General features: G+C 36.3%; 1 protein-coding gene across 6 annotated transcripts in view; it reads left to right on the forward strand.

Annotated features, from left to right (window-relative positions):
* Positions 1 to 25,083, forward strand: part of NAALADL2 (N-acetylated alpha-linked acidic dipeptidase like 2) — a 1,495,786-nt gene that overhangs the window by 78,426 nt on the left and 1,392,277 nt on the right. For all 6 annotated transcript variants that reach the window (XM_043875325.1, XM_043875329.1, XM_043875328.1 and 3 more), the window contains exon 2: positions 6,554 to 6,616. The gene's annotated coding sequence lies outside the window, so the exon portion shown is untranslated. The remainder of the gene's footprint in view (positions 1 to 6,553; positions 6,617 to 25,083) is intronic.

Genomic DNA, 25,083 nt, shown 5'->3' on the forward strand with positions numbered 1-25,083 from the left:
TATCTACAAAAAAATTCCACCTGGTGTCCATCCTTTTCATGCCTTCTATTTTGTACTGAAAATGGGATGCATAACTTCTCAATGATGAACCTGACTGGGAATTGTCAAGTTATGGCCCCCAGGCCACATCTGGTTCTCAACTCCAGCTGTTTAAAAAAAAAAATAGTTTTATTGGAACCTATGCCACCATGCAAATTTGTTTACATATTATGACTTCACCTTGCAACAGTAAAACTGAATAGTCACAACAGAGACCATATATTCAGCAAAGCCAAGAATATTTATGATCTGGACCTTTATAGGAAAAAAAGTTTGCTAATCTCTAAAGCAGATAGATTTAAATACACCCATGAGAGCTTATTCCAACTTGATATTTCATACTTTCTCTTCAGAGAGGATTACCTCTCCTCACTAGGTTTTCTGAAGAGCATGGAAAGTATGGATTAAATATGACTACTGTTTCATGTGGTTGTCTTTTCCTTTCCTTTAGATTACAAACACTCATAGCATGCTTAGATTTATAGAAATAGCCTTATATAAATTACAAATTATCACAAACATAGAAGATGTGACTATTAAAATATTGAATAGTACAACTGATTCATCTCTTGTATGATCACCTTATTTTGTGAAATGACAAATTTGTTGAAGTTATTGAATTTATTAAACACATTGACTTATAGTTCATGAGACTTGAAAAAAGACAAGACTATGGGTATTAAAAAACTTTAAAACAAACAGGCTATCATGAAATTAGTTAATGTCCATTAGTGTCATTAAAGATCTATTTATTGATGTTTGAGTTTATTTAGCCTTGTTTTTGTATGCATGGTATGTTTCTTAACATTCTTCACCAATTTTCACCACATTCTCTCTCTTTTGCTCTTTGAGTTCTAGCCTTTTTAGTCATTTCCATGACTTTCTGTATACTTTTTTGGATTATTTTAGTGTTCTCTTAATGTAGAGTCCGAAAGTGAGATCAGATCTCAAAAAGTACTCTGATAGCTGCAAGAGTGATAATGGGATTAATCTCTAACCCATCTTCTTATAAAGAGGTGTGGTCAATCATCATTATCATCAGCAAATAAAATCCATGTAAAAGCCACCTCCCTAAAGTCTCCTTTCTCTTTTTAAAAGTAAATTCAAATAAATACAGGTAGTGCTAGGAGAAGAATCCAGTGAGAGAATTCTCTGTAAGGATTTTAGAACTTCCTATAATGCATTTGCGGGTGAGGATAGTTTACCTGCTCTGGGGAGATGATGCTGATTATTTAAAAAATCAGAGATAAAATAAGAAACCACTAAACAAAATGATTTATTTGATTTATTTGCTTTTTGGTAAACTTGATTCTGTTTTGTAACCTTTGAAACATGGATTTTATGGGTGACAGTATTAAAATTTACACTCCTTCTAGACTGTGTTGTTAATCATTATTGCTCTGCTGGGCTTTAGGATTACCTGTCTGCATTGTAATACAACTTCCTTAATATTTACAATTGAAATATCAATGGTTCTTAAGACATCTCATATATTTCTATGAATGAAATGGAAGTCACAAGAAATAAAGACTTGCCATCACAAATAAACTTCAAAATATTAAATTCCTCCTAAAAATCTGTAGAACTTTTTAAGACCAATGTTGATTTTTATACTTCTGAAATAAAATATCCAATCCTAATGGTTGTATATCTGATACCAATGGTTGTATTTTAGTGCTTCAAAAGATAAATGAATTCATTATCCAGGGATAGTTATGGTATAAATAAAAATAACAAACAATAGGTGCTTCATTTATAATTTAGTTCAGTGCACCAGACATTTATTAAGCTTCTACTTTGTGAAAGTTCCTGCAGAGATGATGTCAGGTACTTATCTTTGGAGGAGGAGAATTGAAGACAGACACAAGCACCTATGATACTTTAGACGGTACAGATCTATTGCTATGACTTTAGAAGCTCCCATCTTTTGCAGAGAGCAAATGATACCAGAAATGGATCTTGGAGCTCCCAGATGACATTCAGGAAAATATTCTACACTTTTGGGAATATTTCTTACTCTTATTATATAGTAGCAGTTGTCAAGGAACTGTGTTAAGACCAGGGCTTGAGGGGTGGAAGCTATCCTGTATCTTCTACAAAATAGTAAGTGATCTGGAGATACAAATTTGACCCTGAACTGAAGTCATCCATGAGATTTTCAGCTCTGCCAAATTCTTAGCATTATTGAGCTGCTACTGCTGCTGCTGAGTCACTTCAGTCCTGTCCGACTGTGTGCGACCCCATAGACGGCAGCCCACCAGGCTCCCCCGTCCCTGGGATTCTCCAGGCAGGAACACTGGAGTGGGTTGCCATTTCCTTCTCCAATGCACGAAAGTGAAAAGTGAAACTGAAGTTGCTCAGTCGTGTCCGACTCTTAGCAACCCCATGGACTGCAGCCCACCAGGCTCCTCTATCCATGGGATTTTCCAGGCAAGAGTAACGGAGTGGGTTGCCATTGCCTTCTCCACATTGGGCTATTCATGTTTTTGGTAGCAACTTCCCTGGTAGCTCAGTGGTAAATAATTGATCTGCCAATGCTGGGGACACAGATTCTATCCGTTATCTGAGAAGATCCCACATGCTGTGGAGCAACTAAGCTCACGTTCCACAAGCACTGAGCTTGCTCTCTAGTGCATGGGAACCGCACACCTAAAGCCTATGTTCTGCAATGAGAGAAGCCACCGCAAGTAGAATCCTGAGCACCTTAACAAGTGGCTCCTGTTTGCCACAACTAGAGAAAGTCTGTGCAAAACAGCAGAGACCTAGTGCAGTCAAGATTAAATAATAAAAATAATAAAAAAATAGTTTGGGTAGAAAAGGAAAATTGCTTACGGAGCTTGCTTAAATTTGGGAGTTAGCAGGGACAAATGTTTTTTGGAGGAGCTCGCCCACCTGAATCAAATTCACTTGTTGAGTTCTGTTATGATTCAAAGAGTAAAAGGCAGCATTGGACTCAGGAGCACATAGAATAGTGAGGGAGATAAAGTCTACATTGAGGTTTTCCAAGCTACTAAGGGAAAATTGGCTTGAGTAACTGTTTTACGCTCCAATCTCTTCTGGGGAGGGGAATGTTCTCAGTTTCTGCCTTTTTTCCAGAACTCTTTTTCTGCTTCGTGGAACCCACTTTGTTTCAGCCTTTTACATTCACTTGGTCCTGAACCAAAATTATATCCCCTATTGGCTTTCACAGTAAATCCATCATATTAAACATGCCATGACAGTTTGTACATTACAGATTTGGTGGGTTGTGTAGGAAGAGATCACATTATCATGGAGCCCCCCCATCAGCTCCACTTCCTATTTTCCCCTGTCTGATCATCTCTGCTGGCTCCCCAAAGCTAAGACTCCTAATACATGATACTGTCTTCTTTATCTACCAAATACCACCTGCTAAGGGTAGTCTAATATTTCCCCCTCTTCCCACAAAAGTTCTGATTTTTTTTTTATTGTCGCATAAATATTACAGAAATTGCAGATGGGATGGAGAATGAGAAAGCAACACAAAAGAACTTAGAGAGTTTGGAAGAAATCAGGTTTTAAAGTGGCAGACTGGAGCATGGTGATACCGCCTGTGCCACTTTAAATCTCCAGTGTAGATCTTGGAACAAATTCCTTTTAATCTCATTCCAACTGTGTGGTTGACAGTAAAGTGTCTTTCAAAAGTATTCCCAGTATTCTCTGAAGTTAGGAAATAACTGCTCTAGTAAAAGGATAAATTATAAAATATGGACCTTTGATAATAAGATCTACTACTTGAAAGAAATGCAAGTTATACATAGAATCAACTACAAGGAGAGGCACAGTTATTAGGAAATGATGGGGTTATTGTGATTAGATAATAAAATTCATATTCTTTAAGCACCAGATCATTGGCAACAATTTAAAAAAGCAAACACCTGTATATATTTATATATATGATGTGGAGAATATATTTAATATTGTACATTATGTGTATATAAAGATTAGAACAAATTAGTACTGCTGAAAAATATTTGAGTGACAGGATCCATATTAAATTTCTTATGTATATAACAACACAATGTTTCTTAGTAAAAATAAATGATATAAAGCCACTTCAATAAAACTGACACTATTTAGTTTTTAAGAAAAATTGATATTTTTCACCAGTTGGTTTAGTTCATAAAGGATTTAAAAGTATAAGCAAAGACATCTTTGAGCTAAATTTAAGCTTGGGGTATAGAATTTTTTCTTATTTAATATTTTTTGGGATGCTGTGTAAAAATCAAAGTACTTTGATGCTATTTGAATTTATTTTACATAATAATTCCAGAAGTTGGACAAATTAATATAGCAGTTGAATGACATTGTCACAGAATCTGTTTCTACCCTTCTGCTCTGGCATTCTCAAGATGTTAGCTATGTCCTAATATTAACTTTCTTCATGCTTTCAAGATGAGTAAAGTGGTTCTAGGAATCATATCCATATACAACAGCAGGAAAAAAAAAAACATTTTGTTAGGAGGGTGGAAAACTTTGCTCAAAGCCCCCAAAATACCTTTCCTCCCATCTTGTTGACTAGATATGGGTAACATATATACCCTTAAATCAGTTCCTGGCAAAGGAAATGGGTTCACTATGATTGGCTGAGTCTAATCAGAGTTGTCTTGAATCTGGGCATAACCAACCTCCCCAGAGCTGTTTAGGAAAAAAAATATAGACACCTAAGAGATGAATCAGGGCTCTAAAAAAGAGAAAGCAGCAGGTAGGAAGCCAGTATTGTCTGTGGGAGAAGCAGAGCATCAGCATTTAGGGTGGTGCTTCTAAACCCTAGCTGCACTTTAGAATTACCTGGAACCCCTTTTAAAAAATATGTTGATTTACTTGTGTTGGTTGCACATAGATATTTAACATTTTACAAAAATGTTCCTGGTAATTTTAATGTATAGCTAAGTTTGAGAACCACTGTACTAGGTAACTGAGGATAGAATAAGGAAACAAAAACCTTCATGAGTCTGCACACATTTAGCTGCTCAGGCAGTTTTCCATTTCTACTGAGCAGTACCTGAAGTTACCAGCGACCATCAGAGTAAGGTTACCAACACAAATCAGACCACAGTTAATCTGCCAACTTGAGATGATGCTCACTGCCATGGTCACTGAACATTTTCCAAGAATGCATTATGTCTGGGTGCTTAAATACCCAGACAGCCTTCATAGCCAAGCTGAGATGGTGTTTTATGTAAAGGTAGGAACATTAGCTCCATTTTTGTGATGAGAGAGCTGAGTTGCACAGAGGGAGGAGATCGAACTAAAGGTTTTATCTTAGAATTCTTACAGCCAGTGTTTCCTCCTTCCACTTCTTTGTTGTTGCTACTTCTGTTGTTATATTTGAGAAAGATGTCATTTGTTTTGGTCAAAGAAAAACCTTGTAATTAAAATAATTAACCTTTATTAACAACATATTATGAGCCGAGGACTTGTGCTAGGTGCATTATTCCTGCCCCAATGTTTATTTAATCATTACAGAAATCACATACAGTAAATAGTACCAACTCTACGTCATAGAAAAGCAAACTGGAACCCAGAAAGTTTGTTACTTCTCTGAGGTTTCTTATTTAGTTCATTTCTCTGTGATCTAGAATTTGAACCCATAATGCAGTGAAATGCCAAAATGTGTTTTGCTATGCACAAAAATATGATTTTGTTTAGCTTATCAGTTCAGTAAATATCTATTGGTTGACTAATAGGTGATAGATGCTGGGCTACCCTGGGTTAGATTGCATTTTCCTTGCACAGTATAATTTACATTTTTTAAAGAAATGGGTTGAGGACAGTTACTTTGAACCAAACACTTAATATATGATCAAAGAACAATTGAATGAATACATGAGGTGGAATCTTTAGACTGCTTAAGTTGGAGTTGCTCAAATTTTTAAGACTAGTGAAACTACCTTGGCAATAATTTCCTTTTCCAGAGGAATTTGTTAAAACATAGAAAGTAAAGTCTTTAAAGATATATCTTATATTGTACTCTGTGATATTTCAAAACAAATATTGAGTTACTGCAAAGTGTGTCTTGAGTTCAATCACACACCATATTACTGTTTTTGATAAAATAGTATTCTTTTAATAAAAGACATAATTGGTCTGTATGGCTGACATTTATTTCGATACTTGCTTTAGAATGTTTTCTTCTAATTGAAAGATAAGAGGAAAATAAACTGAACAATGGCTATTAAGGGCTGACTGGTTTAGTTTTCACAGAGATAACATTTTCCAAATTACTGAGTTATGATATTGAAAATGAAGGGCAGGCTCCTTGTGGGGAAAAGTGTTAGAATAGCCCTAATGCAGAATCTCATTAAAGCAACTGTCAGGATTCCTGTGTTTTATCACACTTCCCTCTTCTGTAAGAAGCAACTGTCGTTTTGAGGGAGTGTACTGCCAAAGAGGCATTTACAAATAAATGAAAAATGTCACAATTGATTTCACTCCTTCCAGAATAGTGTGTGTCAGCTTTGTCATGAACTGTCTTTGTTATTCTCTGTTTTAGGTCTCCCAGCTGGACATTGGAAATAGCTTTTGATGGTTTAGGGCCTCTTTCACTTGACCTCAGGTAAGCCCTCTATTGGTGACATTTTATAAATATTTGTAAAATGGTTTGAGGAGCTGAGAGTATAAAAACCTTTTCTACCTCTTTCTCTCTGTAACGGCTGTTTTTGTCAAAAAACATTTCGATGTCAGTATTGTTTGCTTGCATTTTTGGACATTAGAGAGAATTATTCTGTGCCCTACAGAGTATCATAAAATTATGTGACTATAATTCACATTCTCTTTCCTAATGCAATAATTTGTTATTATCATGTTTGATGTAATAATAATGCCAATAACAATTACTTGGAAAAAAAGACATGTGATTATACTTTTTCTATATCTTGAAATAGGTGTCCAAATTTTTATTCCTCTTTCTTTATAATATTATCTTGGATACATTTTTTCAGATGACTTGTATGTAACATTGTTGGTACACATTCTTTATTGCCATCACCATAAACCAGTCCATTGGCACTACTGCTGTCCTGCTGACATTTGTGAGGACTTACTCTGAGCTATGCTATACAAGTATATGTTTAGCTTATATAAAATTATCACACTGATTTTTGAATCCTAAGTTAATATGGATTTGAAAAAAAAGCAACTAATTAGAAGTTGCTAGCAGTTGTTATTTTCATTGTGGATATTAAATTAAAGTAAATCTTTATATAATTATACTTTAAGAGATTTTAATCAGTATATTTAGTTATACATCATGGATCATTTGGGATTATTTAGCTTTATACCTCTGGAGGAGGAAATAGCATCTTATTCCAGTAGTCTTGCCTGGAAAAAGCCCATGAACAAGGAGCCTAGTGAGCTTCAGTCCATGGGGTTGCAGAGTCAGATATGACTGAGCATGCATGCATGCATGCTTGAAGCTTTCTAATTGAAAGACAATGGAATGGATCATTTAGCAATATTTTGTTTCTCTTGTAAAACAGAAGTTGAAGCAATTCACTCATTCATGCAACAAATATTTATTGAGCGCCTACTAAGTGTGAGCTACTTACACTGAGGACATAATGGTGAAGAATAAGTATCTTTAAGAAAATAGGCAAGTACAGCATCATGTGATGTTGTGAAAACAGAACAGGTAAGCATGGGGTACAAAGTGAGGAATAAAGTGGACCTCTAAGTCGGGCTAGAGATAAATTCTTAAGGACAAATGTGGCAGATATGTGGAAGATATTAAATTTTGGTTACAAAATAGTTATGGTATCTGAAGTGTAGTGTTTAAGGTAGGGAGGTATGTCTAAAGAATTCAGGAAGGGGTACATCAAGAATGTCCTTCTGAACCACATCAAGGAATTCAGATATAGTTCTGAATGGTAGCAGTTAAATTGGAAAGGCTTCTTCTGATACTGAACATTATCTTCAAATCAGGCTGACCAGATTCTCACAAGGCCAGCTTCCTATATCTAATAATCAGGAGGCGAGCCATTCTTCCTCCTGTATACCTACATAAATAGAAAATACTTCCTAGAATATAAAGTCTTTGTGAGCAAGGACTTAGACTTGGTTATTTTCCCAAGATCTATTGCAGTACTTTGCACATAGCAGGCTGTCCATGTTTACCGTGTGTGATGTCAGGATCAAATGTAAAACTCTGGGGAATGGGTAGGTTGATCCAACAGAGGGTCCCCACAAAGACTGACTACTTAAACCCGTATACTCCTTTTTCTTTGATCAGTTGCCTCAAATGGCAAAATTGATCTCTGCATCTCCTCTTGATTTTTAGATTTCTAGTAAGGGGACTCCATTAAAATCAATATGACTTATAATTAAAAAAAATAATGTATCAACTTGTAAATAAAAATTATATGTCCTCATAAATTCTCTTTGAAAACATGCAAAAGTTTTGGAGAAAACTAAGATTAAGTGAAAAAAAATGATTTTTTGCAAAAAAAAGAAATCAATATATCCAAGTTTTATTTAACTCCAGGAAATTATATAGTCAAAATACTTTATAAAACTTTCTTTTATAATGAGAAAGAGATGAAATGGTAACTATCATTAAATTAATCATAAATTAATGGGTTCAGTTATAATAGTAAATTCTGTATTTCTTACCATTATAAAGTCCTGAAATCTAGAGACTTTGCTTTGACCTGCTTTTCTGGGGTTAGTCCTTTAAAATATGCTGTCCTATTGTCCACTCTAGTATTCTTGCCTGGAGAATTCCATGGACAAAGAAGCATCGTGGCCTACAGTCTATGGGGTTGCAAAAAGTCAGACACGACTGAGCAACTAACACTACTGCCCTGGTCACCTTGCTGCCAGATTGTCCTTGAAACCATTTGTGAATTTTTTTGGTATAGCCACAAAAAAGTTCTGGAAGGACTAAGACACTCAAGGCTGCAGGGAGTAGGATATCAGCTCTCATGTTTTTTTAGTGGCCTAAGGATAGACATAAATTGGAAGTTTCCATAAACTCAGTAATTTTGGTAAGACATTTAAAATTTTTTCCAAATGAAAATAAGTTTTAAACATATAAAATCTAACTGTATAACATATTTAAGAAATAGAACTGCCATATGACCCAGCAATCCCACTTCTGGGCATACACACTGAGGAAACCAGATCTGAAAGAGACACGTGCACCCCAATGTTCATCGCAGCACTGTTTATAATAGCCAGGACATGGAAGCAACCTAGATGCCCATCAGCAGATGAATGGATAAGGAAGCTGTGGTACATATACACCATGGAATATTACTCAGCCATTAAAAAGAATTCATTTGAATCAGTCCTAATGAGATGGATGAAGCTGGAGCCCATTATACAGAGTGAAGTAAGCCAGAAAGATAAAGAACATTACAGCATGCTAACACATATATATGGAATTTAGAAAGGTGATAACGATAACCCTATATGCAAAACAGAAAAAGAGACACAGAAATACAGAACAGACTTTTGAACTCTGTGGGAGAATGTGAGGGTGGGATATTTCAAAAGAACAGCATGTATACTATCTATGGTGAAACAGATCACCAGCCCAGGTGGGATGCATGAGACAAGTGCTCCGGCCTGGTGCACTGGGAAGACCCAGAGGAATCGGGTGGAGAGGGAGGTGGGAGCGGGGATCGGGATTGGGAATACATGTAAATCCATGGCTGATTCATATCAATGTATGACAAACCCACTGGAAAAAAAAAATAATAATAATAAAAAAAAAAAAAAAAAGAAAAAAAAAAGGAAAAAAAAAGAAATAAAATATGAACAAGAATGCCAGTTTGCACATGTAATCTGTCCACCATCCATAGGGTAATGTTAACATTTCACAAAGTGAAGATGTAGTTCTCAAAGAAATGCTGCCTAATGTTTTGGAAAAATGGACATTTCTCTCACTTGCTGTTACTTAGAATACAGGTTAAGAATAGCCAAATTAGAGAAAGTCTAATGAAAGTAGAAAAGAGATATAAAAGAGAGCAGTAGAACTGGAGAATATTGAGAAGGATCAGGAAATACCACCCCCAAAATAGTCTTGTTTGACATAAAAATGACTTTTTTGTCCCTAGTCTTTATTTTTTTATTTTTTACAATTTTTATTGGAGGATATTTGATTTACAATTCTGTTATAGTAGTTTCAGATGTACTCCAAAGTGAATCATATATCCACTGTTTTTTTTTTTTTAAGATTCTTTTCCCATATAGGCCAATATAGATTATTGAGTTCCCTGTGCTATATAGCAGGTTCTTATTAGTTTTCTATTTTCATACAATAGTGTGTATATGTCAATACTTGGGAATTGGGCATCACAATGGTTTTGAGTTGACTGCGTTTATGTTCTGAGATTCCTTATTTGCCTAAAAGCAGAGTCTCCTCGAAGATCTCAGAAGTCACTAAATCTTCTGCAAAGCAGCTGTCATCTTCTCCCCACACCCAAACAAACTTTGTTACAGGACTGGCACAGCCCCCGTAGATTTGTCTAAGATCTTTTTTATCGTTTCAGCGTGTCATTTGTTTTTCTGTAAGTGCCCTTCCTCCCCATTCCCTTCCTCTAGTGAATTAGGTATAAAGTGAGGTGAAGTGAAGTGAAAGTCCCTCAGTTGTGTCCGACTCTGTGACCCCATGGACTGTATAGTCCATGGAATTCTCCAGGCCAGATATACTCCAGGAATATTGGACTGGGTAGCCTTTCCCTTCTCCAGTGGATCTTCCCAACCCAGGGACTGAACCCAGGTCTCCTGCATTGCAGGCGGATTCTTTACCAGCTGAGCCACAAGGGATGCCCTTCAGACCCCAAATTCCAACCATTCTGTTGAGTTATTCATTGCTGAGTGCTCGCTTGTGTATGCTCTATGCACATGAAAATGGATTTGTTTTTCTCTCATTCATCTGTCTTTCGTCAGCCTAATTTACAGGACCAAGCTAATTAACCTAAGATGGGGAGAGGAAAAAAAATTGTTTCCTCCCTACTAATTGACTACTTAGGGTTCCATAACACACAGCCACCCTGAGCGCTAAGGATTTCACTTTGGAACAGTCACTGTAGGAACTTGCTTCTAATATTAAGGTCACTTGATCTAAACTGACTGTTAGTATCTGATCTCAGTTTAGCAGCCCCACCTCTAGGCTAAAACTGGTCCAGGTGAAATGATACTAATGAAGAGATCAAAGCTGAAGCACCAAGAGATTCTAATTGTCCTTACAATCCTGCTAAACGGTTTTAGCAAAATACGACTCGCTGGCTTTAACAGCAAGTATGATTTCTAATTGTAAAATGAAAACTCGATTACTTCCTTTAAAGTCAGAAAGTACCCAATTCGAAATCCTTCAAGAGCACCTTTTAACAGCAAACTTCTAATAGATAAGACAAAATGATTGTTTCCTTTACCGTGACAAGAGCTCGAACATATCAGAAGTGCCACTAAGTCCTTTATATATTTAGAGGAGGAAAGTGAATCAAAAGTTCATAAAATAGGCTTTCTTCTAGTAAGAGAAAGAAGTTTTTTAAAATAGAAAGAGAGGCAGACGACGTGGCCAGGCCAGCCAGTGGGATGTGTAAACAACTGTGAGCTGGACAATTAGTGGAGGCTTGGCCCTGGCTGGGCCAGGTGGTGGGAACAGTGTGAGGCGCGGGCTGCCTTGTTTCAGGGTCATTTCTTGTGCTTATTCCGTCTGTTGGTTTCCTTCTTTTTCATCCGCCTTCTGACTTGGACAGCACCTGTTCTGTACCATTACCTTGGCAGGCAGCTTTCATGTACATTTTAACAAATTCTCCGTGCCAAATTCTCTCCTTAAGTGACCAAAGGCAATTGTTAAAATAACTTGCAGAGCAAGTGAGACAAAAAACAGTTTTCTACGAAGACTAGAAGTCAGGTATACTACTGGCAGGAAGACTGCTTGTGAAATTTACACACAACATTTGAAGCTGGCTTGTTGTTGAGAGAAATGTTAATTGTTTTTTTAATTGTCTGAAAAAAGGGGTATAAATCTTCTCCATTCTGTTGCTGTTTATTGGATGTCTATTCATGCTAACATGCCCAATTTGGTTTCTCTTTTTCTTTAATATAACTCTGCAAATATCCAGAAACTGAGACAAAACCAGTTCTTTTTACATTAGGACATTGCCTTTTCTCAGCGATACAGTGTGGCTTATGCTAACCTGTTGCCTGGAGACTAGGGACTTCCCATGTGGGTTTTCTTAATGATAGTTATTTTGAAAATTTTCTATAGAAAATTTGATAGAATTTTTTTCTTTGTAGCTGCACTCATTTATGTACCTTTTTATGGAGATGGAAGGGGAGAATCAAAACATCCATTAAAATTGGAATAATACTGTTTTAGGTGGGACACATAGTCCTACTAAAAGTAAGATTCTGCACATAGGAGAACCAAAGCTTTTCTCACACTTTTTTAATCTTACCATTCCTCTTTTCTTTAATCCTAAACTTACTGGATGTTTAGTCCTAAAATATTAACACTCAGATTACATGAATTTCAAAGTAAATTTTTCAGAGGTCTATTATGCCACACTCCACTTTCCATTTAATTTTAAAGCCATTTAATTTTAATTGGGAATGAAGTGAGATATCTATTATGAAGAGAATTTAGTGATTAATTCTGGTAACAGATTATTTTTGATCACATGTAGCTGAATCAATATTTTATAAAATTTTAAAATTCTGACTTATTTTTTTCTAAATTAGAAAATTGAAATATGTGACAAAACAGCTAAATCACAGATTCAGCTCAGAAAGATGAAAGGTGATGGTTAAGTAACATAAAGGCTAATAGTCAAGGAATCTCACAGCTGTAAAGTTACAGTATGTTAATTTACTATACTTAAAGTGGGTTAATCAATCAACCATTCAACATATCTAGAGTGTGAAGGATGTGTACAAAAATGCACTGAGTGCTTTAAAATACACATTTTAAAACAATCCAAAAATGTTACTGAGCTTCATTTTTTATTTTAATTATTCTAGAATATAGAGGAGTTCAGTGTGTTTTCTGCTGTGGAAGTTTGTAATTATAGGAAAACAGAATAGGCAGCAGAAATAGAGAATAGAAACATACTTAAATAGATGTTAATTATGAGATGAAGATGATGTGAGAGTCATTAGAAAAGGCTTAAATCTGTGCACTGTGGAATTTTGAGAGAAGGTGTTTTAGAGGCACACTATGGTTTGAGTTGGATTGTAACAGATGAAAATTGGGTAACGAATTTGTAGAGAAATAGAAATTTTTGTTTGGGGGAGTGGGGTGACCAAGTAGTGAAAACCACAAGGGCAGTCAGTGGTTTTGCAGTTAACATGAGGGCGAATGGCAGTGCAGGAAGGAGGTATTAGGCACACAGTATATGTCCTGGGAAATTACCGTATGTGAGGTCGAGGAAGGGCCTTCAAAGCCAGGCAGTGTGCTCACAGTGAGATGGTGGACTGCTGCAAGTCCTGTTATGAAGATAGAATCTTCTGTGGAATGAGCCTGAGCGGGGACTAGAGGCAGGATGTTTGGCTGGGAGGGAGTTGTGGACATCTATGCACAAGAGAAGTAGGCTGAATTAGGGTATTGATGGGGGAGTGAATGAAGAAATACAGTGGAAGTAATTAAGTCATATTTTACTGATATTTATTTACAAATATAGTACAACAATTAACACGTTCCAGAGACAGTAATTAACAATCAGGTTAAATTACTTTGATTACCTCTACATATAATGAAAAACATTTTAAGCAAGCTTCTTTCTACAATGTTTTATAGCCACTCTACATATTTACTCATTTCCTCATCCTCTGTTCTTTCCTTCTTCAATATTTCTCACCATTTTTCTCTGTCCTCTTCCACTTTCTCTTCTAAAGAAACAAAAATTTAGGTGCATTCTATTAGGTTAATGAAATAAATGAATCACCATTTTATATAAGTATTATCTAAATATAGTTTAAATAGCATATGAGCTTAAAATGTAAAAGTAGCACTTTTATTAAAAATAGCATTTAATATTTCTTTCCAGGCTGTTCTGGAGGCAATGATTTTCAGCTGTTCTTTTTTTTCTTTTTCTGAGGTTTACGTAGTTATTTCTTGATTATAAACAGTTGATACTATCTGTTGACTTCTTGTTTTGTTGATTGAGAATTAATTTTTCTAAGATTTCATACCTAGCCATACAAAATGTCATCCCTTTTTAAAAAATTACAAAGTTATATCACAATTGTTAATTAAATTGTCTTTACATTAGTAATAATAAATGAATATCATTTACTTCTAAACCAGGACATATATTGTGATATTTTTCTTTCACATATATTTCTAAACATTAACATCTTTGCTTTTTTGTTTGCTTAATTTGTATATATCTGTTGCTATTCATTCCCAAATATTCTACAGAAGATCTATTAAATGGCTATTCATAACATATTACAATAATTTTTTTGTTCTTGTCAGAGAAGTTTGGCCTTGAATGGCTTCATTTTTAAAGACAAATAGAGGCTAGATTAAAGCATTTAGTCCTCACCTTAAAATGCGAGAAAAACCAAAGAAGCTAAAAGAAACTAGGGACTGTTCTGAAATAGTAATAAATAAACTCCTCTTAAACTTGATGCAAGAGAGAGAAAACAATAAAGAAGGGGAAAGATTCAGATGAAACTCATAAAATGCTCTATTGGCTACAATGAAGTTTTTCTGATTTTGGCCTGGAGATATTCCTGTTGATCAATTGTGGCCATTGTTTCTACGCCTGGTACAACTGTCATTCTGGGATATTTCCTGCTTTTTTGTATTAGAATGTGGTCAGTCAGTTCAGTTGCTAGATTGTGGCCGACTCTTTGCGACTTCATGGACTGCAGCACTCCAGGCTTCCCTGTCCATCACCAACTCCCAGAGCTTGAACTCATGTCCACTGAGTTGGTGATACCATCCAACCATCTCACCTCTGTTGTCCCCTTTTCTTCCCATCTTCAATCTTTCCCAGCATCAGGGGCTTTTCCAATGAGTCATTTCTTCGCATCAGGTGGCCAAAGTATTAAGAGCTTTAGCATCAGTCCTCCCAATGAATATTCAGGACTGATTTCTTTGGGACTGACTGGTTTGATCTCCTTGCAGTCCAAGGGACTCTCAAGAGTCTTCTCTGACACCACAGTTCAAAAGCATCAATTCTTTGGTGCTCAGCTATTTTTATAGTCCAACTCTCACATCCGTACATGACTACTGGAAAAACCATAGCTTTGACTAGATGGACCGATGTTGGCAAAGTAATGTCTCTGCTTTTGAATATGCTATTTAGGTTGGTCTGGGCTTTTATTCCAAGGAGTAAGCATCTTTTAATTTCATGGCTGTAGTCACAATCTGCAGTGATTTTGGAGCCCAAGAAAATACTGTCACAGTTTCCATTGTTTCCCCATCTATTTGCCATTAAGTGTTGGGACTGGATGCAATGATCTTAGTTTTTTGAATGTTGAGTTTTAAATCCACTTTTTCACTCTCTTTGACTTTCATCAAGAGGCTCTTTAGTTCTTCACTTTCTGCCATAAGGGTGGTGTCACCTGCATATCTGAGGTTACTGATATTTCTCCCAGCAAACTTGATTCCACCTTGTGCTTCATCCAGCCTGACATTTCACATGATGCACTCTGCATATAAGCTTAATAAGCAGGGTGACAATATACAACCTTGATGTACTTCTTTCCCGATTTGGAACCAGTCCATGGTTCCATGTCCAGTTCTAACTGTTGTTTCTTGACCTGCCTACAGATTTCTCAGGAGGCAGATCCGGTTGTCTGGTATTTTCATCTCTTTCAGGATTTTCCACAGTTTGTTATGAACCACACAGTCCAAAGCTTTGGCATAGTCAACAAAGCAGAAATAAATATTTTCTGGAACTCTCTTGCTTTTTTGATGACAATTTGACCTAGGTCCCTCTCCCTTTTCTAAATCCAACTTGAACATCTGGAAGTTCATGGTTCATGTACTGTTGAGGCCTGGCTTGGAGAATTTTGAGCATTACTTTGCTAGCGTGTGAGATGAGTGCAATTGTGTGGTAGTTTGAACATCCTTTGTCATTGCCTTTTTTGTGGGATTAGAATGAAAACTGACCTTTTCCAGTCCTGTGGCCACTGCTGAATTTTCCAAATTTGCTGGCATATTGAGTGTAGCACTTTCATAGCATCATCTTCTAGGATTTGAAATAGCTCAATTGGAATTCCATCACATCCACTAGCTTTGTTGGTAGTGATGTTTTCTGAGACCCACTTGACTTCCTCTAGCTCTAGGTGAGTGATCACACACCATCGTGATCATCTGGGTCATGGACATCTTTTTTGTATAGTTCTTCTGTGTATTCTCGCCACCTCTTCTTAATAACTTCTGCTTCTGTTAGGTCCATACTGTTTCTGTCCTTTATTGTGCCCATCTTTGTATGAAATGTTCCCTTGGTATCTCTGACTTTCTTGAAGAGACCTCTAGTCTTTTCCATTGTACTGTTTTCCTCTATTTCTTTGCACTGATCACTGAGGAAGACAGTGGGCAATTAGGATGTGGTACCTGCATCTAATTTCTGCCTCCAGTGATTTTCTAAGAAATGGTGCCTGGGAAAGTCTTTTGTCTCCTCATAAGCTAGATGTGTCTTACTCTATCCTTCTGCTTGACTGATGGTTTGGATGATCATAGGTTGCTTCCTCCAAGAGTTCTGAAACCTCTTCTTTCTAGTAGTCTTTCTGAAGTCAGAGGCCTATTACTCTAGTAGTAGGTGCTTTTTTTCTTAAGAAAGTTTTGATCTCTTTGTTGGACATCTATGTGCCTTTTCAAGGGCTTCTCAGGTGCCTCTAGTGGTAGAGAACCTCCCTGTAAATGTAGGAGACATAAAAGACGTGGGTTCGACCCCTGGGTCAGGAAGATCCCTGGAGGTGGAAATGGCAACCCACTCCAGTATTGTGTGGAGAATCCCATGGACAGAGGAGCCTAGTGAGCTGTAGTCCATAGGGTCCCAAAGAGTTGAACATGACTGAACCAACTATGCATGCACGCATGTGCCTTTTCAATCTGAATTTTCAGTTTGGCATTTTTCTTATTGTAATATTACTGTGATTTTCCTTCCTCTTTATTTCAATGATATCTATTGAAAGACAATGCTGGCTATTCTGGATTAGTTCTCTGACTTTTTTTCTTCTGTTACTTTCCATTTTTTTCATCTCTGGTGGTTTCTTTGATTTTGTCTTTTTTATTATTTTCTTAATTTTTAGGGACTATATTCTGTGACTGTTCCTGTTTTATGATATTCTGTTCCTGTTTTATGCTGCACTATATTAATTTTATTTTGTTGAAATATTTCTCACTCTGCACAGTCTGTTTCCTCCTGGTTCTTTTTTTTTTTGCTGTCTGTTTTTATGTTGGAAGCATTCTTTACATATTTAAAATCCCTATACATCTATTTTAAGAATAAACAGTAAAAGCTGATAAGTATATGCTTAGATGAGGTTTGGTGAGCTTCACCATAGGATGGTGACGAGCAAGACTTTTCATTGTCAGTAACTGATGATTTTATATGTGTGTGTGGTGGTTTAGTCATTAAGTCATGTCCGACTCTTGTGATCCCATGGACTCTGCAAGGCTCCTCTGTCCATGGGATATACCAGGCAAGAAAGCTGGAGTGGGTTGCCATTTCCTTACATATAGTACATTTTATAACAACTCAGAAAAGTAGATATTTTTCCCATTTTAGTGTTGAAGAAACAGAATCAAATGGGACTAATTAGTTTTCCAAGGTTACATATCTCATTAGGTCTATGTGAATCAAAATCTTGCATTCTAAGACATCATTGTCTAATTTTTTCCCTCTGTAGCTACAGTTCTGTGTCAAGTGGCATTATGGTAGTATTTTGTGAAGAAAAATCACACCTATGTTAAGTTAAGACAGCTTAACATAAGTGTAAATGCATTTGAAATGTCCTCTTGTAGGCTTTCAGTTTATAGCATTTAAACTGAATGTTGGACTAGTAATTTACAGAGCAATTTAAATGCTTCTTCAGTTGGTACTTTGCTAATGTTACCATATACTTGAAACATAAAGCCAGAAGTAGAAAGAGAACCACCTTCATAAACTGTAAAATTTAATTAAAATATGTATATCCTTCTGAGAAAATAATTTGGTAATGTAATATATATCAATAGCCTTTAAAATTTGGTAATATATATCAATAGCCTTTAATATATATCAATTTGGTGATATATATCAATATCTTTAAAAAGCCTAAAAAATCCTCTGACCTACACAACTGATTTTAGAAATCTCTCCCACAGAAGAAAAACAGAGGTGTAGATAAAACTACAAGTAAATATTCAAAATTATGATGTTCATTGTTAAATATGCAAACTTAAAGTTAGAAACAACCAAAATTCCTACAATGGCAGGACTTTAAAAAAATTAGGATACAACTATATGATGGAGTTCGGAGAAGGCAATGGCACCCCACTCCAGTACTCTTGCTGGACAATCCCATGGACGGAGGAGCCTGGTAGGCTGCAGTCCATGGGGTCGCGAAGAGTCGGACATGACTGAACGACTTCACTTTCACGTTTCACTTTTATGCATTGGAAAAGGAAATGGCAACCCACTCCAGTCTTCTTGCCTGGAGAATCCCAGGGATGGGGTCGCACAGAGTCGGACACGACTCAAGTGACTTAGCAGCAGTAGCATATGATGGAGTTATTATGTACCTGTTAAACATGGTGTTTTTAAAGGGCATTTAAAATAATAAATATCTGGTGTGTTAAGTGAAAAAGCCGAACGCCAAACTGTACTCACAGTGCAGTGCAAAGTAGGTTAAAATTCTTGTACATTTGCATAGAAAAAAGACTGAAAGAAAGTGTGCCAAACTGCAAGCCGTATTTTCCTCTAGCATCTGGGATTATAGGCAAGTTATATTTTCTCATTGATGCTATTCTGTAATTTCTAAATTTCCTAAAATAATTACATATTTTTTTAATAATAAAAAAGTATGTGTCTTTAAAAATACTTGAAGGCTCTTTGCTGTGGAGAATAAGTGAGTCTAAGGGTTCTTTGGTTCTCCCCTGCCTTCATATAACTATCTGCGGATAGAACTAATGGGACAGAATTGGGCTCTTGTCTGCACTGTGTTGTTATTAAGGGCTTCCTAAAAGGGCCAATTCCTGTTATATTATCACCCCATTTCTTCTATTTCCTAACACCATTCTCTCATATTTTATACCTTAAGCAGTCATCATTGCATTCTCATATGTATGATTTATTTAAGTCATTAATGTACATTTTAAATTGTGCATTTTTATTTACAGATCATCTCTAAATATTATTCATATACCAATTGGAACTAATTTCTGAAATATCTTGTAAAATATATTAAAGATTTCCTAGTGACAAAAGTTATATATGAAAAAAGTTAAATATGTGTTAACTGGATTTTATGAATAAATTATAATGGGAAAAACCATCCTGATAACCTGTAATTAATACTGGCCTAGCTTTTAGGCAGTTTTCTAGGTAAACAGTCATTTCATGTAATTTATTTACTAATTGCAGTGATTTTAAACACCTGGGCTCCCTTTGCACTATCTATAAAAATCTTTATGGAAGTAAGAATTAAGGAAGCTATAATGTTGAAGAGGAGTGAAATGGGTGGCATCAAGGTATTCTAGTTGTCCCTTGGTTTCCTTGGGATCCAGGAACCCTCATGAATACCAAAATCCACAGATGCTCAAGTCCTTTATATAAAATGGCATAATACCTCACTTTCCCTGTCTATGGGCATCCAACAGATACAGGGGCTGACCGTACTGACACTTTGATGAATTTCAGCTATACTGAATTCTAGAATGGAAGTTACATAAGCAGCATTACCAGTTCTGTAGATAATTTTAATGAATATTTTAAAATAGGTGTTTTTTAAAATTTCAAAGCAGAGATAATTTGGCTATATTAAATAATTAATTCTCTTAAGGGTGGGAGATAGATACTGTGTTCCTGAATATTCAAGAGAAATTGCAACCTGTATTTTATTTTTTCTATGATCACTATGCAAATGTTCAGTAAGCAACCAAGAGCTAAAACCTTGCTTACTCTACTAAAAGATGGAATTATAAAGTATATTGGCTGGTATTGGCTGTATGAACAGAAAGAAGTTTGGAAGGTTGCTGCTATTATGCAGCAAAGTAAAAATAGTGCTTAAGGTCAGAGGCAAGGTGTATCTTCAGGACGGCTTCATTTATGAAGTACGGCAAATTAAATGACACAGATTTTTCTAATTTTGACACTTCCCCTAACAGATTAAAGAATCTTACGTTTGGCCTAACTGAATTAATAATTATTATGTTTGTTAGTTTACAATGTTGAAAGGATGCTTTTAACTTCACTATTTTAGGTTTGACTTAGATAACTTTGCCAGTTCCTACACTGAAATGAGACTGACCGAATAAGCAGCCTCACTACCTGGGGGGAATGCCTTTCTTAATTACAGCTTCCCATCTGCCTCAGAATTGTCACACACTTTGGTTCCTCCTGTCCCCAAATCCTAGATGTGACTCTGTTTTCCCCTTTTGTAATCATTTTAAAGTTCTGATTCAGCCCCCAGGTTTAGTTTGTCTACATTTCAAAAAAATAAAAAGTTTTCTAATGGTCTCATCCTGCAACACAGAGGATTAACTCATCCTGCAACACAGAGGATTAAATGATAGCCTCTGACTTGTTCTCTATTGGCTAAAATACCTTTTCCATTTGTTAAGAAGACAATTTTTCTTTTTTTTTCTGCATACAGGAAAAGAAAGGATAATTTAAACAAAATTTAGTTTATGTAAAGAATACAATAAAGCATTGAAGGTCTTTCTCTTTTGAACCATTGATCTCTGTTATTCAGGATAAAGGCAGAGATTCAACTAAGTCTTTAATTGTGAGGTTTAGGAAGTATTTACAATATACTTAGTTACCATGTGTCCAATTGAATATTTTGTTTAAAAAGGAAATTTTACTGGGTTGTTCCTCTTTCTGGGGCAGACATTCACGTTTTCCCTTAGGTAAGCAAAGAATCCAATACATACTTTACAGCAATTTAAAATATCATGAAATGTATATGATAAAATGAATGTTGCTTAGTTCTCTATATTTTTATGTATCACCTTTGGATTGCTTATAAGAACCATGACTTGAATAATAAAGGACTCTACAGTATATGTGTGTTTTATTATTACATACTTTCTTCATTTTTGCCAAAATGTCAGTGTGAATGTTTTGCATCTGTCCTTGACTTTAAACAGAAATGAGTTCATTCAGTTTTCCTTCGATGCATTATTTAATGATAATAATGCACCAACTTTTTGTACTAATGTCTGATATATAAGGTGCTCCTTATAAAACATCTCCCAGGATAACATACAGTTAATGGCTAATGTATGGTTAATGGTTAATGTGTGGCTGGTATTCTCAGACCATGTGGATTTTTTTTAAAAAGATTTATTTAGAAGAGGAGCCAAGATGGCGGAGGAATAGGACGGGGAGACCACTTTCTCTCCTACAAATTCATCAAAAGAATAACTGAACGCAGAGCAAACTTCACAAAACAACTTCTGATCGCTAGCTGAGGTCATCAGGTGCCCAGAAAAGCAACCCATTGTCTTCGAAAGGAGTGCTGTATAATTGGAGAAGTCCTGAGACTACTGGAAGAATAAAACTGAAATCCAGAGGCAGGAGACTTAAGCCCAAAACCTAAGAACACCAGAAAACTCCTGACTACATGGAACTTTAAGTAATAAGAGACCGTCCAAAAGCCTCCATACCTACACTAAAAAGATTTATTTATTTATTTATGGTTGTCCTGGGTCTTTGTTGCTGTGCCTAGGCTTTCTCTAGCGGCAGTGAGCAGGGGCTACTCTTCACTGTGGTGTGTGGGCTTCTTATTGTGGTGGCTTCTTTTGTTGTGGAGCATGGACTCTGGGCATGTGGGCTCAGTAGTTGTGGCTCACAGACTCTAGAGCACTGGCTCAGTAGTTGTGATGCCTGGGCTTGGTTGCTTCCGGCATATGGGATCTTCCAGGATCAGGGACAGAGCCTATGTCCCCTGCACTGGCAAGTGGATTTTTTTACCACGAAGCCTTGAAGGAAGCCCACCAGACATTATGGGTTTTTATACACGGTCCTCAAATAAGTTTTTCAGCTAATGTTTATATAGAAAAAAATATTTATCTAAATTCAGTGCATGACTTTTAATAAAAGTAATGTTTGAGTAGAGACTAGATATAGTTGTTAGGGTGTCAGGATCAGGTATAGCCTTTGCATAAAACATTCCATATCAGCCTCAGTGGTGAGCTTGAGTGTGGCTGATGCTGGGAGGCCATGCGGCTGCATCTAAATCTGCCATCTGCCAACTAACATGTTAATCACTTGATGATCACCAAACAATGTTTTCAGCAGTTTATATCCCAATATGATAGTTTATCACTTAGATTTTTAATGTATTTTATAAAACTTACCATGTTGGGGCTGCTGCTGCTAAGTCGCTTCAGTCGTGTCTGACTCTGTGTGACCCCATAGATGGCAGCCCACCACGCCACTCTGTCCATGGGATTCTCCAGGCAAGAACACTGGAGTGGGTTGCCATTTCCTTCTCCAGTGCATGAAAGTGAAAAGTGAAAGTGAAGCTGCTCAGTCGTGTCCGACTCTTAGTGACCCTATGGACTGCAGCCTACCAGGCTCCTATGTAACAAGTACTATTTCCTATTCATTGCAATAGGAAAAAAAGATTAGCTTTTTATGTCTGATTTCTGTAATACTTACATTTAATGGGAGAGATGCCTGAACTCTGTTTGAAAGTCTGATGTGGTGGAAAAACATTAGGATTTAGCATCCATGGTCCTTGGTTCAAATTCTGCCACTACTACCTTAGGTATACTTGGATAAGTTCCTAAAGTATCTTGAGTCTTATTTTTCTCCTATCTCAAATGAGAACAATACTATTCATCTTTTATAGTTGTTTTAAAGGTTATCAAAAACATACAGAAAACATCCTAGTGCCTTGCACATAGTAGCCACTATATTGTGCTTGGTTGATCAGTCATGTCTAACACTTTGTGACCCCATAAACTGTAGTACTCCAGGCTCCTCTGTCCATGGGGAATCTCCAGGCAAGAATACTAGAGTAGGTTGTCATGCCCTTCTCCAGGGCATCTTCCCAACCCAGGGATCAAACCCAGGTCTCCCATATTGTAGACAGATTCTTTATCTTCTGAACCACCAGGGAAGCCCAAGAATACTGGAGTGGATAGCCTATCCCTTCTCCAGCGGATCTTCTCAACCCAGGAATCGAACCTGGGTCTCCTCCCTTGCAGGAGGAATCTTTACCAGCTGAGCTACCAGGGAAGCCTGTAGCCATTATATTAGTGAAGGCTATTATGATTAGTGATAACTTGCAGTTATTTACTAATAATATGTAAAAGTTAATAATGCAAAATTTTGGAATGCCTTTTAGTTTGGTAGAGCACTTTGTTATACAACATATTCAACCTTTCCTAAAGCACTCAGGGGCATCTTATTATTCTTCGCAAGTCCTATATACAGCTTATATGGGAGGTTAACTGATGTGGTTAGTAAATGATGGAGTAAAAATGTAAGCCTAATCTTATAACTTCCAAATCTCTGCTCTTTGTACAATAAAATATCAGTTTTTTATTAATAATTACTAACTTCACATTCCAGATGACAAACATTTATTTGACTTAAAAGTTTTAAATGGATGTATAGATAAAAAATTTTCTAGTGGAGTCATATTCAAGTTTTTACTAAAAATCAATAATGTAAGGAGCTGTTGGCACTGGATACATTACACCGGGATTTCTATCCGCTAGTGTCTTCACAAACTTTAACTTGCTGTGGCACATGTGGGGACCACGTGGGTAGCTACCATACGTACTTTACAGGTGATGATCCTGACATGCTAAGAAGCTATGTTTTGCTGAAGGTGATGCTTTTAGTAAATAGCAGAATGTTGTGTCTCCAAGTATAGGTTTTACATGAATTTCCCCAAATCTAGTTTATTCAGCATTTACTGAGTATTATGTTTAGAGTATATACTGTTAGAAGTACAAAAATAAACAAGGCAATTTCTTTGCCTTTATAAGATTTTAAAACTTGTGTGTGCTTCTGAGGGGGAGACAAAAATGCATTTAAATGATCACAATGGAAGATGTGATATGTCAAAATTGAAATGAAAGTCACACAGTTCCAACTCTTTGTGACCACATGGTCTATACAGTCCATGGAATTCTCAAGGCCAGAATACTGGAGTGGATGGCTTTTCCCTTCTCCAGGGAGTCTTCCCAACCCAGGTATCAAACCCAGGTCTCCTTCATTGTGGGCAGATTCTTTACCAGCTGAGCCACCAGGGAAGTCTGAGAATACTGGAGTGAGTAGCCTAACCCTTCTCCACGGGATCTTCCTGACCTAGGAATTGAACCGGGTCTCCTGCATTGCAGGCAGATTTTTCACCAGCTGAGCTACTATGGAAGCCTGTGATATGTCTAGCATTATAATAATTGAAAACCTAAGTTGAGTATGATGTAGAAGAAATCTAGGTTACTTATGTGGTCAGTGAAACTCCTAGAAGGTGTAATGGTTTATGTGGAAGAAAACTAGAAGTGACTGTATTTTCTTAGACTGTAAAGCTATAAAAAACTGCATTTTTGTTCTTAAATGCATTATGGACCTATAATGAGTGCACACTGCAAGGTGCTGAAATTTATGATAAGAAAAAAATAATTAAGCAAGATAATTGCATATTGATGCTTACTGGAAATACTTATGTATTCATTAAGTTTAGAAAATGAAAAACTTAGTTCTGTATCTTAATTCATTCCACTTATGTTTAGGTGGGAATTAGGTTTAATGAATTCTGATAATATCCTTGAATTTGATGTATTTATCTTCATCTAGAACACTTAGCTCCATAATACTTTAAGTAGCACATTAAGAAAAAGATAAATTCTTCCTTTACTTTCATCTGTTCCTGAAAAATTTGAGTGTATGTGGT

This window comes from Cervus elaphus, chromosome 19, assembly GCF_910594005.1.
Source record: "Cervus elaphus chromosome 19, mCerEla1.1, whole genome shotgun sequence".
NCBI classification, from domain to species: Eukaryota; Metazoa; Chordata; class Mammalia; order Artiodactyla; family Cervidae; genus Cervus; species Cervus elaphus.